The sequence below is a fragment of the Delphinus delphis genome, chromosome 17, assembly GCF_949987515.2.
Source record: "Delphinus delphis chromosome 17, mDelDel1.2, whole genome shotgun sequence".
Classification (NCBI taxonomy): Eukaryota; Metazoa; Chordata; class Mammalia; order Artiodactyla; family Delphinidae; genus Delphinus; species Delphinus delphis.
The window spans coordinates 34599480-34616345 of NC_082699.1; positions in this window are offsets into that span (position 1 = coordinate 34599480).

Genomic DNA, 16866 nt, shown 5'->3' on the forward strand with positions numbered 1-16866 from the left:
GATCTCATTCCTGGAACTGATATGTCTTGCATTGACTTATCAAGGAATTTCCTTCTCTAAAGAGAAATCTCATGTTAGCCACTAAGACAATACTGTCACTTCTTTACATGCTTATGTGAAGGCATGTAATGTTCTAATACATCTTTTAGGTCTCTATTTCTGAGTAAAATCTGTTGAATATATATAATTTAAGTTATTTTAGGCTATTATTTCCATAATGATGTGCATAGTCTACAAAATTATTCATAACCCTATGCATATAAGTTAGGAACAGAGTCATTCACCCAGTAAATGTTTGAGAAGCAACTCTGCATCAAGAATGAGGATAATTGATGACAACTATTGGATACACAAAGATGAATGAGACATAGTGACTACCTTTGAGATGCTCAAATGCTGGCTAGAGAAAGACATGTCAATAGATAATTCTGGTACATTGAGATTACTACTGTAAGTTAGGAGAAAAGTGATTCAGGGAAAGGATTGTTCCTCCCCTGTATTTTCAGGCTTTTCAGCCGTTGTAGCTGACTTTGAAAGTAGGTACTTCCTATCTGAGGCAGAGAATATTCCAAGGCAGATGGGAGCACTATGAAATATAAGAGGAGAAGCCAAGGTAAAGTTAAGGAGGTATAAAAGTTCATTACATGTCTGGGAACCTAGGAGAAAAACAATAAATTAGAATATTGTGTGCTTGTGAGGGAAGTAGTATACACTGAGTATAGAGATGTGTGGCTGCTGTAATAATGGCTTCTAAGGAGTCATGCCTCCTGGAAGACTCATTCTGTATAATCTCCTCTCATGTTGAGGCTCGACCATGTGATATATAGAGGCTGGACAAGCACTCATGCACAAGACTTGCCTGGTTGGAGCCCTGAGGCTGTCATGGATGAAGAAGCCCAGATTAGCCATTAGAGATCTCATGGAGGAGTAGGAACATGGAAAGAGATCCCAATGAAAGGGAGACTACGTGGAGAGAGAGTCCATGGAGAGGGAGACCATGTGGAGGGAGATTCATAGAGAGAGACCACATGTCTCATATCCCAGAGAGAGACAAGGACACACACACACACACACACACACACACACACACACACACACACACATTGCACATGCAGAGAGATCCCATGAAAGGAGAGAGACCATGTGAAGATATGAGTCTCTGGAGGAATCCATCTCCAGTTGACAAGCAGGCTGAATGCAGTCATATGTATGAACTCAGGCAAAAATCAACATGAGCACCATCCAGCTAAACAACAAAATTGTGGAAAGTAGTAAACTTTGTAGTTTTAAGCTACTAAGTTTTGGAATGATTTCTTATGAAGCAATAGATAACAGATACAGAAAGTAACTTTATTTAGTTATTTATTCAACAATTATTTATTGAGTGTATTGGGTATCTCCTATGTGCCAGGAACTCTGATAGATCAAGACTGCATTTTGCAGGGCCTTTCATTTCTTGGTAAGGAGTCATCTTTTGTCTGTCCTAACTCTAGCACTACAAATGTCATTGCTATTGTTTAAATTGAGGGCTTCATCATATCTTACCTATTGTAATAATGTCCCAATTGTTCTCTCTTTCATTTCTGCTTTTTTCCAAAACACAAACATGATCTTTGTTATTATCCTGTTTAAATCTCTTTAATGGCTTACCATAACCTTCAGGTCAAATTTTAGACTCTTTTGTGTATATCACCTAATACCATTTATACCCTCTTCTCCAATGTCCAATAACTTGTAGTTCCCTAAGTAAGCAATGCTTACCTAGGTATTAGAACCTTTGCACAATGTTGTTGTCTTGGCCTAGAAGGCCTTCTCTCATTTGTTTGCATGGAAAAAGCTTATATATACTTCCAGACACAGTCAAATCTATACACTTCTCTTCAGTACCTCCATGTGGAATTGCTCACTCTTTTGCATTTTATGCTACCACTGACCATTGCATACTCTAATAACATACACTTGCCACATTATGTTGGTATGCTATTTTCCCTTCTAGATTGTGAGCTCCTTGAAGGCAAAGGATTTTATCTTTTTTCCATATTTCTTACCTTTTTACAGTGAGCTCTTAATTCCTAGCATATAGTAGATACTCTAAAAATATTACTTGAGTAATGCCTTTATTTTATAGGCTGTAGGAAATCAATGACTATTTTATAGGAAGGAATTTTAGAAAATTAATCCATGCATCAGGGTGAAAGAGGGAAAAAAAAGGCAAATTTACCCATTTCTTAAACCATTTAACCATTTTACTTCCATGGTCAAGCTGAGACATGAGGATTGCCAAAACTAAGGCAGTAGGAGCATGGAGGAGGGGAGCTACATAAAAGATCTATCAGAGGTAGAATGGCCATGACATGGTAGAAACCTCCTAAATGTGGAGAAAGAGGAAAAGTGGATAATTGAAAAAATTTTGCCATTTCTAGCTTGGACAAATAGGTAGATAATGATGCCATTAACTAAGATAGAAAATAGCAGAAGAGGAGCAGGTTTAGAGAGGAAGAAGGTTATAATTATCAGTATACTGCCTGTTGAGAGTGAATTTCAAGGTTTCAGCAACTCTCCCTGGTAAGGAAACTGTTAGTTACAATGAGGGTGACTCTATTGGCAGAAAGCTGGAAATCACCGTGGCACTAGAAAATCCTTGTGAAAGATGATCTGGTTGGACTAGTCCTCAGGAACTCTGACTAAAGGGAAAGGACCTAGATCAGTAAATTTCTCCAAAGCTGAATTTGATATACAAGCAGTTGGGTTTTATGCCACAACCTACAATTGCAATTTCTTTAAGAAAATTTATTGTCTATTTATACCTAAATAGACAGCAATAGTCCCATTTTAGGGATACTAAGACTGAGGTAATTCTTATTACACAGAATAACAGTGGTCACTGACTTAATTGGGCATGCAGTTGGTAGCTCCTACCACAGCAATGGCAAGTTAGAAATGATTCTTCAGAGATTTTATCCATGTATGACAAGACTGAAACATTGTCTCTTCTATTCTTCTTCAGTCACTTATTGTTTAATAACAATAATCCAACAGCTAGAATACCAAACTAGTATCCTTTTCCTCTGACTGGAGGTCACCCTTCCTGACAAGACTTCAGTTCTGTGTTTCTTACATCACCAGGGTCATAGATAAAGAGCTTCAAGTAATACGTTGCCTATGACAGCACCCTCCTCTCATGCTAATTGCTCTGGGCAAGTTGGCCTTCCTTTTACAATTTTTCTCAGAGATAATTTAGATAATAATGAATTCATGTGAAATCTGCTTACTAGAGAAGGGAGTTGAGAAATGAAACTATGTATTATTTCTTTAGAGTATTTCTTACTATAAAAAAGAGGCAAAATCTAACCAAATCAGAGTTTGTGGGATATCAAAAAATAACATGAAACCAACACTTCAAAGACTTGAATTTTGCAATAGTGTAGCAAAGAAACACTCGATGCATCTGCAAAGCAAAGTTAAACAGATCAGATAGAGGGGGTCAAAACAAAAATTAAGAAGGCTGAATACCAAACTTAGAGTCTGGATTTTAACATGGCTCCCAGTTGTATTGCTGTATGAATGAAAAAGAGATCAGAGACTTTTATGATAAAAGATAGCAAGAAGCAGTAATATGTTGGTAACTGCTATTTTTAGTTTCTCTCTCTCACATTGTTTTGCTTAAAGTGACAGTATAGGCTCACAATAGATTTATTCTCCCTCTGCTAGTCACTATTCCAGAGAGACAGCTCATGACATTCTTCTGATTCCTATAATAGGTTAATGCTACAGTGAACTCTGGGGGTCGACCGAGTTAGCTCTCAGGGGATACAAGTGTCATCACCCCAAAAAATACTTACACAGCACGAACATATAATCCTGATGTAGCTGGAAGCCTGTGCATTAGCTAGGAGAATGCATCTACCTCCATCCCTATCGCAGAGACTGCACTTGGGATATTGTACACCAGTCTCCTTGTACTGTATCAACGAGACGGAGCATATCCTGTAACTGGAGCCTCAGCTGATGCTTGTGATAACTCAGGAACATATAACATCCACTCTCTTTGTAATTTGGGTAGCACTATGTTGGAGGCTAGTGATAAGTTAGGTGATATAGTGAAATTAAGTCCTTTAGGCAGTGCATATTTTATGTCAGTTTGTTCTGAAGCTGTGTTTAGTTTCAAGGTGAGTAGTCCTGGCTTTTCAATTGCCTGTAAGTTAAATCAAGTCAGAAATATTCCTTGAAAGAGTTGTTTTTATTAAGAAAAGCATGCCAATGGCTGTGATGAATACGGACAATATATTTCCAGAGAATGGCAAAGAGCACAAAGCCCTTAACATAGTCAATGGCTGTGAAACATTTTAAATTTGATTTTAGCTACTAATATAAATTCATGTTTTTGCTGTTTTAATTTTGTTTTTAAAACTTAGTTGATCAAGTTAAAAAATGTATTTTCCAAGAGTAGCCATGAGTTGATCGTTACAATAGTTTAATGATGGGTTTATTTTTCTATTCTACTTTTATTATTTTATTTTATTATTCTATTCTATTTTTACTTTTATGGGTTTTTTTAATTATTGAAAGTAAAATATATCCTCTAGGTAGATTTTTCAAATAGCCAATGAACTTATGCTGTTGCAAATCCAAATTTGCAAATTTGAAACTATAACTTTTATGTATAATGAAATCTCTGTGTGGGTACAAATTTTTTCATTGTATTTCTACTTGCCTAACTGTCAGTGATTTGGTCCTTTGGTTAATTTAGTCTTTGATATATTTAAGGAAGATAGGAGAATACATTTAATTAATGCATGATACTAATTTAGATATTTAAATTCAAGACAAGAAAAATATAGTTCTTACTTTCACGGAGCTTATAGTCTATTTTTGAAGACAGATAAATGCCAAAAATCAGACTTTGATAAGTATTTTAGTAAAGGTTGTTCTGTGAGGGTTAATTCCAATAGGCTTAGAATTAGCCTGAGCTGTTCTCCTTGTCTGTGTATGGCACTGATCCCAAGTCAGTAAAAGTATTGTTCTGTAACGATTAGTCTGAAGAGTTTCAGGTGGTTTGTGTCATTGTTTATTGGTAATGGTAAGATTGATAAGTTGTGCCTGGACTTGGTGAGACCCCTGGAAGAATCTAATGTTTGAGAAGACTAAACAAAAAGAATATGCCTATATGACCAGTAAAAAAACAAAAAACAAAAAACCCAAAACACTAGTGATGACTTCAGTTTAGCATCTCTGGTTCCAGAGTGTTCAGTGTCATAATGATGGTTCCTGATTCAAGAGAGAAGGTACATACTGCCATGGCCCTCACAAATGGAGGACAATAGAATTTTGCACTTGGCTTCTCCAGAACCCCTGCTATGAGATAGCCTTTGATTATGATGCATATTCTTACTTGAATGCTATAGCTGTATTTTATCCATTTCCTGCAATAAACTGTAGATTTGTAAGCATTGTTATTTTGGGTCCTGTATGTCTTCTTGATTGAGCAATTAAAACTTGTGTGACTTATACCATTAGTGAGAAGGCGCAATGTGGGTGAGGCTAATGGAAAAGAAACTGATTTTGTGTTTACATGCTGTGTGTATAGACCCATAAGGGCTTCACATGGAAGGTAGGGTCTGGAGAAATTAATACTTATTTTTAAAGGAAGATAGAGGAGATAGAAGGGTGCAATATGTCAGAAATAGCTTGGGGAAAGGCATGACACATTCCAGGAAATATTCAATGTGAGTAGGATAAAATCTGGAGCTCAAATCTGAGCTCAATCCTGGAGATACAGTGCTGGGAATCACTAGCTGAGGGAGTGGATAATATTGTTCAAAGAGAGACTGTGGTATGAGATAATAGCTGAAAACTAAGTCTCACTGGTGATCTGTATTGGTAGAGAAATTCCAAAGAAAAGAAAGTTTCAGAAACCAAGGAAAGAGCTAGTTCATCAAAATGTTGAATCTAGTAGCAAGTTCAAGAAGAATGGGTATGATGAAGAGATTTTTGAATTTTTTAAAAAAGAAGGTTGAAGAAAGGTTTCAATTCAGAAGGAAATGGAAGAGAAATTTGGTGGTGAAAGGAAATGAGAGAGACGAGGTTAGAGCTTGAAAAGGAAGAGGGTTGATGGAAAATTTGTTTACAGTTGGTGAAGAACTGAAATGCCTGGCAACTAAGGGGAAAGATCTAGAAGAAGGGACAAGTTGAAGTGTAAGAGATGGGAAGAATTGATGGACAATGTCTTGAACTGGCGGATGAAGATAAAATCAAGAGGATGCTGCTTCTTTTGTGAAAGAAGAAGATATTAGTTGTATAAAAAGTAAAATGGAACATGCATTTTATGGGCCAAACAATTTGGAACCTTAGGATAAGTATTTTGCCATTTTAAATATCAGATAACATGTAGGCGTACTGCATGATATGTGAGAGGGGCTTTAGGTTATCATGGAGTTTAAAACTCTTACCAATCCTTACCAATCTATATTTGCATTTTCATGAATAACAAGCATTTTCTCCTGGGCTCAGACTTTATTTAGGCCATCTTACTTTGCTCAAGTGTTATCTAGCAGTGGCTTTTCAGGCTTTTGATACCTTCTGTGTCCATATATAAATATACTGAGGTACAATACGAGGGTGGAGAGAGGCAGGTTTTTAACAAATGTTTCTATCAAAGTTGGTAGGTCTCCAAACTGACTGTCTATATTATAATATTTTCTTTAGCTTGTTCCTCAAATTAATTCACTGGTTCTTCTAAAATTAATCTTAATAAATTATATTTGGAAATTTTCCATTTTTAACTTGTACCCTATTATTTTGCATATAGAATTTTAATTTTCTTTACATATAACAGAGCACTTATGCTTTCAGCCAAATGGAATAGTAAGGACTAGATTTACCATCTTATCTAAAGAAACCAAAAACAGGAAAATTATAAGGAACAACAAATTTTAAAGCTTTGGACAAAAGGAAATGAAGGACAGTGATCTATGAGAGATGAAAAAAATGAGATGTCTCCTATGATTACCCAAGTTTTTATTTTTTGCTTTGAGAGAGTGTTTAGGGCATGGTACAGGAAGGAGGAAACCAGGCAGAAGCATGACAGAATCCCTGGGTTAAAGATCCAAAACTGAGTTTACGGAGATCAGAGAGGCTAGAATTCACAAGATGGAGTGCTATAAAGGAGAGATGTGCAAAAAAGAGAACGCTAAAGATCTTCAGATTCTCTTTCTTGAGTAGTCAAATGAGTACTAATCAGCACATATGTCTTAGGAAGCTGCTTGAGTCTGGAGAAAGAACTGCCTGAAAGTATTAGAGTTCAGTGCTCAGTGCTCACACAAGCCAGAATGAAAAGCCTCATGATTCATGGGACATTGTGTAGACTATACAGAGGGGCCTTTGTAATGAGGAATAATTAACCCCAGTTTGAGCTTCAGTCTTGCCTAACAAATCTTAAAAGCAAGATGTAAAAGGATCAAATTGTTTCCAATAGTTTACAGCTTGTGTCCCAGAAAAAGGCTCAATATATACAGGTGTACAGAAATACCTGGGATCTAACAAGGTAAATTTTACAATGTCTGGCATTTAATTAAAAGTTACCAGTCAAATAAGGAAGCAGGAAAATACAGTTGATCCTTGAGCAATGTGGGGGTTAGGGAAGCCAAACTTCCATTGTCACATATAACTTTATAGTCAGCCCTCAGTATCTGGGATTTTGTATCCATGAACTTAACAAAAACTTGGATCGTGTAGCATTATAGTATGTATTTAGTGAAAGAAATCTGAACCTGTGCATTCAAACCCATGTTGTTCAAGGGTCAGTTGTATCAGCCATAATGAGTAGATAACTCAATCAATCAAAACCAACCTGGAATTGGCATAGATATTAGGATTAGCAAACAATGACATTAAAGCATTTATTATAACAATATTCCATTTGTTCAAAAAGTTAAGTTGAGACATGAAATCTATAAAAAACCCCAAATTGAATTTCCAGAGATCAAAACTACAATGTGTGAAGTAAAAAATAAACTGGGTAGAATTAATGGCAAATTAGACATTGCACAAGAAAATATTAATAAACTTGAATGCAGAACAATAGAAACAAAAATAAAGAACACAGAGGAAAGAGAATTAAATAAATATTAAGAGAGCATCAGTGAGCTATGAGATAATTTCAAGTGCCTATAATATGTGTAATTGGAGTTCCTGAAGGAGAGGACAGAAGTGGGGACAGAAAAAATTTTGAAAAATTAATGGCCAAAATTTTTCCAAATTTAATGAAAAGTATAAATCCACAGATTCAAGAAGCTCAAAAAACCCCAAGTTCAAAAGCATGAAAAATCTATATCAAGGTGTATCATAATCAAATTTCTCAAAGTCAGTGATAAAGAGAAAATCTTAATAAGATCCAGATTAAAAATGTTATGTACAGTGTAACAAAGACAAAGATGGCAGCATATTTCTTATCAGAAACAATATAAGTGCTAAGTCAATAGAGAAGTATCTTTAAAGTACTGAAAAGATAAAAGATCAAACCAGAGTACTATAACCCATGAAAATATCTTTGGTTCTCAGCAGTTTGACCTGGACATTGTTTTCTTTGTATTTGTCTCATAGGGGTTCACTGAACCTCTGGTAGACATAAATTTATGTTTTTCTTCAAACTTGGGGAATATGTGGCCATTATTTCTTCAAATATTTTTGGCCCATTTTCTCTCTTCTCTCCTTCTGAAAATTCAATTACACTATTTTAGACCATTTTCTATTGTCCCACAGATCTCTGGGGCTCTGTGTATTTTTCTTTTCAGTATCTCTCTCTCTCTCTCTCTCTCTCTCTCTCTTTTTCAGTTTGGATAATTGCATTGATCTATATTAAAGTTTAGTGATTTTGTCTTCTATTTCCTATCTAATATTGTGCCCATCCAGTATATATTTTATTTCAAGAATTGTACTTTTCTTTTTTCTTTTTTTTTTTTTGGGTGCACTGTGCAGCTTGCAGGATCTTAGTTCCCCAACAAGGGATTGAACCCATGCCCTCTGCAGTGGAAGCATGGAGTCCTAATGACTGGACCACCAGGGAATTCCCAAGAATGGTACTTTTTAATTTTATCATTTCCATTTAGTTATTCTTTCTTTATTTATTTCTTATAATTAATTTTTATTGGTGTATATTTGCTTTACATTTGGTTCTTCTTAGTTTTTCTTTCTTTGTTAAGATTCTCCATGTGTTTATTCATTATGACCATCTTTTCATTTAAATTCTTGACCATATTTATTCTAGATAATTTAAAGTCTTTATCTGGAAATTCAACATCTGGGTCGTTGTAACTTTGATTTATATTCTTTTTTTTTTTCCCAAATCAAGCATTATATTTTCTGGTCTGTTCACACATGGCTAGTAATTGACTAAAGGATATAGTGATTACTATATTGTTTAGAGTTTGGGTTTTTCATTGTTTTGTCTTTCTTTAACAGGTGTTTCTTTTTGTTCTGGCATGCAGTAAGTATACTGGTTTATCAGTCTGCTCTTTTTGAATGTTGTTTTAAAGCCCAGTACAGGCAGCTAAAAGCATTCTCTACACTAGTAATAGAGTAGCCATATTGTGAGGATTCTTAAGATGCCATATAGAGATGTTGCCTGGAGGGAAGGAGGGAGAAAACAAGGGAGAAAGGGAAGAAAAGAGAGGGAGAGAGAGAGAAAGAAAGGGGAGGGGAGGGGAGGAGAGGACATATGTGTGGCCTGGCCAGTGCCTAAATGTTTCAGGCATATCAACTAGGGTGCTAGATACTGGTGTGAGTGAAGGAGGTGTACTGAACATCTGGCATAGCTGAGCCATTAGCCACAGCCACTATATGATTGCAAGTGCATGAGAAACTCAGAATGACTTATAAGTCCATTCAAATCATGGAACCACGAGATATTAAAAAATATTATTATTTTTAAGCAATGAAGTTTATGGGCAATTTGTTGAGCAGCCATGGACAACCAGACAATTATAATAATGATTGCTGCAATTAAAATAAGCTGTTTATGTCTAAATGACTGTTGCTTGTGGTGAGCTTTTAAGTCTCCAAAATGACAGACTCTATTAATTATTTTACTATTAAAGAGTTGTGATTATATTAAAAGTTTGAAATAACATTTAATTGTACTTGACACTTGTCAGGAAGCACTCAATTTAGGGGTTGAAATGACCTGATGTTTCAGTTGAAATGACTGTATAATTTCCATAATTTTACTGTAGAAATTAGAGATTTGTTTCACTGATCAATTTGTAAACCAAATTCTATGGGTTGACTTGAAGAATCAGATGATTGTACTTTTATTTCTGATAATTTTATTTCTATTTCTATTCATATTATTTTATTCAATATGTTATGAACTATGATTGATTGTTCAGGAAAAAAAACCAATAAAAGTGTTGATGTTTTAAAAATTATACCCATGAATACTGTTGAGTTGTGAATATGGCTACTATTTTAGAAATCTGTTTCAACTTGTTTATCCCAAGCCTCACTGATAGAACTATTTCTCTGTCCAAATGGAACCCTATTCTATTGATTATTGTGTGGAAAGTTTGTCTGCCTGCTGAGGGTGTTTGTAAGAAACTCTCAATAGTTGTATCTGCTATTTTGAAGTTTTGATTTAGTATGTTCTTACCAGTGTTTCCTATTCTTTCTGCCTTACTCTTTCATGTTGTCATCTGATAAGTGCTGCTTAGGTATTCTTTGGTTACTTGTGTGTCAGATATGTTCTGAACAACTGAGAAGAATTATTTTTTATGCTGGTAAATTGGCTTTGCTGTATAATATTGTTGCTGGTGATTATGGTGTTAAAAAATGTTTTCATCAGTTATCAACTCAACTCTAAAAAATATTGAAAATGTGATACATACAAATTTTCCTTTAAATAATAAATGTTTCCTTTAAATAATAAATGTTTACATGTAAGTATAAAAGTAGTATATAACAACATGTGAAACAAAATAGTTATGATTCGTAATTTCCACCATCTACTTTTATTTATGGCAGACACTAGTTTAGTAAGCAGAGATTATAGTCCAGATAATGGATGCACACTATTACTGTCAATTGAATAAGTTGCTACATAGTATGAACATCTAGGCTGGATTTTATTTGTGGTCATATATAATCAGAAACCTGATGACACTACATTAACTTAGAAGCCTATAGGGCTCATCTGTAGCTGAGCAAGTGATCAATCATACAATAAGCAAGTTTCTTAAAAATTATAAAGAGAGAGTAGTGGCCAAGAAGGCAGAGTAGGAAGACACTGAACTCACCTCCTCTCATGGTCACACCAAAATTACAACTGCTTACAGAGAAACTATTGATGAGAAAGACTGGAAGACTAGTAGAAAAGACTTTCTGCAACTAAAGACATAAAGGAAGAGCCACAATGAGAAGCATAAGAGGGGTGGAGACTCAATATAATCAAGACATATCCCTAGTGAGAAACCCACAAACAGGAGGATAATTACAATTACAGAAGTTCTCTCCAAAGAATGAGGGTGTCTGAGCTCCATTTCAGACTACCCAGCCTGGGGATCCTGCATGAGGAAAACAAGCCTCCAGAACATTTGGCTTTGAAGGTCAGCAGGGCTTACTTTCAGGGGAGATAGAGTGTGGTTGGAAATGGAGACACCACTCTTGATGGGTTCACACAAAATTGCACACCCTCTGGGACCCAGGGAAGAAGCAGTAATTTGAAAGGAGGCTGGGTCAGCCCCACCTGCTGATCTTAGAGAGACCCCCAGAGAGGAAGAAGGCAGCTAGAGGTCACCCTAGGGACACAGACACTGGTGACAGCCATTTTGGAGAACCCGTTCTACCATGAGGACACTGGTGCTGGCAAGTGTCATTTTGGTATCCTTCCTATGGCTTATAAGCACAAGGACCCAGCTCTACCTCCCAGCCTGTTAGCACCAATACTGTGATGTCTCAGGACAAACAACTAGCCAGGCAGGGACACAGACACATCCACCAGCAAGCCAGCTGCCTTAAGAGCCCTTGAGCCTGGAGCAACCCTGAGACACAATCCTGTCCACCAGAGGGCCCAGAACCTGGACTCACACACCAGACGGCCAATACTAGTCCTTGGATCAGCCTCACCCACAAGTGGGCAGGCACCAGCACCAGGACCCCCTGGGCTGGGCCTTGCCCACCAGCCTACACACCAACACTGGGATCCACACGCCCTTGCAACCAGGGATCCCAGGAACCACCTATTCCCATCGTGGGCTGGCACTAGTCCTGAGACCTGGCCTCAACTACCAGTGGTTGGGAGCCAGCACCAGAGCCACCACAGTCCCACAGTCTGCCATGTCAGTACCCAACCCACCCCCCAGCAAGCTGGGATCATCCCCGAGGCCTTGGGCCCTGGACCTGTCCACCAGTAGGCTAACACCAACTCTGGGAAACCTTGGACCCCTCAGCCAGCCACCTTGGGATCTGGCCTCAACCACCATTGTGCCAACATGAGCTCTGGAACACCTAGAGCACTCAGGTAGGGACTCTGGGACCTGGCTGTGCTTACCAGCACACTGACACTAGCCCCAGGAACTCCTGGGTCCCAGCCTCACTCACCAGCTGGCTGATACAAGTTTTGAAACACTTTGGACCCCTTAGTCAGCCACCCTAGGATTCATTCCCACTCATCAGCAGGCTGACACACACTTTGGGACAATCCAGACCACACAGCCAGCCATGTCAGGAACCAGCCTTGCACACTAGCAGGGTGACACTAGATCCAGTATCCCCAATGCCTCAACCACTTACCCCAGAACCTAGCCCTACACACCAGCAGCTGGCAACCTTCACACAAGGCAGGGCTTGAGAACTAACTGGAATGGGGACCAGCCACATCCACCAGACCACCCAGAGTAGTCAGCCTGCCACAACGGAAGGACCCATGCAGTCCACAAAGGGGGAACCCCTAGAGCATATAGTTCTGGTGACTAGAAGGGAGATGCATAGAATGTCTCCTGCAAATGGCCAACTCTCCAAGGTTTGGAAATATAACCAACCTACCAGATACATAGACATAAACAGCAAATTAGGCAAAATGAGGCAACAGAAGAATATGTTCAAAATAAAGGAACAAGATAAAACCTCAGAAGAAGAACTAAGTGAAATAGAGATAAACAATTTACCCAATAAATAGTTCAAGGTAATGATTATAAAGATGTTCAAAGAACTTGGGAGAATATTGGATGAACAGAGTAAGAAGTTAGAAGATTTAACAAAGAGTTAGAAAATATAAAGAGGAACAAAAAAGAAATAACAATACAATAACTGAAATAAAAAATACAGCAGAAGGAAGCAAAAATAGATAAGATGATACACAGGAATGGATCAGTGAGCTGTAAAACAGAGTTGTGGAAATCACTCAGACTGAACAAAAAAATGAACAAAAAGAAATGAGGACAGTTTAAGAAACCTTTGGGTCAATATCAAGCTTCTTAACATTTGCATTATAGGGGTCTCAGAAGGAGAAAGGGGGGCAGAGAACATATCAGAAGACATAATAGCTGTAAACCTCCCTAACCTGGGAAAGGAATCAAACATCCAGGTTCAGGAAGCACAGAGAGTCCCAAACAGGATAAACCAAAGAGGACCTCACCAAGACACATTGTAGTTAAAATGGCAAAAATTAAAGATAAAGAGAGAATATTAAAAGCAAGAAAGGAAAGCAACAAGTAACATATAAGAGAACTCCTATAAGGATATCAGCTGACTTTTCAGTAGAAACTCTGCAGGCCACAAGGGAATGGCATGATAAATTTAAAGTCATGAAAGGGAAAAACCTACAACCAAGAATAATACCCAGCAAAGGTTTCATTCATATTTGAGAGTGAGATAAAAAATTTTAAAGACAAGCAAAGTTAAAAGAGATTAGCACAACCAAACCAGCTTTATGAGAAGTTAAAGGGACTTCTCTAAGTGAAAAAAAAAAAAAAAAGGCCACATTAGAAATATAAAAAACACTAAGGACAAATCTAATTTGTAAAGGCAAATAGGCAGTAAAAGTTGTAAGTCCACCATGTAAAAAGCTAGTAGAAAGGTTAAAAGAAAAAATTTTTTAAAATCATCTATATCCACAATAAATACAACAATAAAATCTATGGGGCGCTGCAAAAGCAGTTCTAAGAGGGAAGTTTATAGTAATACAAGCCTACCTCATGGAACAAGAAAAATCTTAAACAGCCTAACCTTACACCTAAAGGAAGTAGGATAAAAAGAACAAACAAAACCCAAAGTTAATAGAAGGAAAGAAATCATAAACATCAGAGCAGAAATAAATAAAATAGATACAAAAAACCAAACAAACAACAGAAAATATCAATAAAACTAAAAGCTGATTCTTGGAAAAGATAAGATAAACCTTTATCCATATTCATCAAGAAAAGAGAGGGTCCAAATTAATAAAATCAGAAATGAAAAAGGAGAAATTATAACTGACAGTACAGAAATACAAATGATCATAAGAGACTACTATGAACAACTATATGCCAATAAAATGGACAACCTAGAATAAATGGACAAATTGTTAGAAACATGTACTCTCCAAAGACTTAACCAGGAAGAAATAGAAAATATAAGCAGACAAATTATCAGTAATAAAATTGAATAGTAATTTAAAAAACTCCCAACGAATAAAAGTCCAAGACAAGATGGCTTCTCAGGTCAATTCTACTACACATTTAGAAAAGAGTTAATGCCTGTCCTTCTCAACTATTCCAAAAAATTGCAGAGGAAGTAATGCTTCTGAACTCATTCTTTTTTAAATTTATTTATTTTTATTTATTTTTGGCTGTGTTGGGTCTTTGTTGCTGCACAGGCTTTCTCTAGTTGCGGTGAGCCAAAGCTACTCTTTGTTGCTGTGTGCGGACTTCTTATTGTGGTGGCTTCTATTGTTGTGGAGCATGAGCTCTAGGTCCGTGGGCTTCAGTAGGTGTGGCATGCAAGCTCAGTAGTTGTGGCTCACAGGTTCTAGAGTGCAGGTTCAGTAGTTGTGGTGCATGGGCTTAGTTGCTCCATGACATGTGGGATCTTCCTAGACCAGGGCTCACAACTCTATCCCCTGCGTTGGCAGGTAGATTCTTAACCACTTCACCACCAGGGAAGCCCCTGAACTCATTCTATGAGGCCAGTATCACCTTGACACCAAAACCAGACAAAGATATCACAAAAAATGAAAAGTACACTGATGAGCATAAATGTAAAAATTCTCAATGAAATATTAGCAAAGTGAATTTAACAATACATTAAAAGTACCATACATCATGACCAAGTGGGATTTATCCAGAGATGCAAGGATGGTTCAATACCTGAAAATCAATCAGTGTGATACACTACATTAACAAATTGAAGAATAAAAATCATACGGTCATCTCAACAGATGCAGAAAAGCTCTTGACACAATCCAACATCCATTTATGAAAGAAACTCTCAGTGTGTATAGAGGGAACATACAACAGCATAATAAAGACCATATATGACAAGCCCACAGCTAACACTATATTCAATAATGAAAAGTTGAAGACATTTCCTCTAAGATCAGGAACAAGACAAGACTGCCCATTCTTTCCACTTTTATTCCACATAGTGTTGGAAGTCTTAGTCACAATGAGACAAGAAAAAGAAATAAAAGGAATCCATATTGGAAAGGAAGAAGTGAAACTTACTGTTTGCAGATGACATGATACTATACATAGATCCTAAAGACACCAAGAAAAAGCTATGAGAACTCATTAATGAATTGCAGGATACAAAATTAATATATAGAAATCTGTTGCATTTCTATATACTAGCCATGAACTATCATAAAGAGAAATTAAGAAAAATAATCCCACTTACAATCTCATCAGAAAGAATAAACCTAGGAATAAATCTAACTAAGGAGGTAAAAAACCTGTATTTGGAAAACTATAAGATACTGATGAAAGAATTTGAAGACAACACAAACAGATGGAAAGATATACTGTGTTCATTGATTGACAGAATTAATATTGTTAAAATGACCATACTATCCAAGTCAATCTAAAGATTATCTGCAACCCCTATCAAATTACCAATGGCATTTTTAACAGAACTAGAACAAATAATTCTAAAATTTGTATGGAAACACAAAAGACCTCCAACAGACAAAGCAATCTTGGGAAAGAAGAATAAAGCTGGAGCTATCACATTCTCTGATTGCAAACTACACTAGAAAGCTACAGTAATCAAAACAGTATGGTACTGACACAAACAGGTACATAGATCAATGGAACAGAGTAGAGAGCCCAGAAATGATCCCATACTTAGATCAGCAATTAATCTATGACAAAGGAGGCAAGAAAATACAATAGGGAAAAGATAACCTCTTTAATAAATGGTGTTTGGAAATTGGGACAGCCACATACAAAAGAATCAAACTGGACTACTCTTTTACACCATGTAAACAAATAAATTCAAAATGGATTAAAGATTTAAATGTAAGGCCTGAAGCCATGAAACTGCTAGAAGAAAATACAGGCAGTAAGAACTTTGACATTGTTCTTAGCAATAATTTTTTGGATAGGTCTCTTCAGACAAGGTAAACAAAAGCAAAATAACCAAATGAGACTCAAACTAAAAAGCTTTTACATAGTGACAGAAACTATCAACAAAACAAAAAGGCCACCTACTAAATGGGAGAAGACATTTGCAAACAATATATCTGATAAGGGGTTAATATCCAAAATATACAAAGAACTCTTTCAGCTCAACCTCAGAGAAACAAACAACCCAGGCATAAAATGGGAAGAAGACCTGATAGACATTTTTCCAGAGAAAACCTACAGATGACCACAGGCACATGAAAAATTGCTCAACATC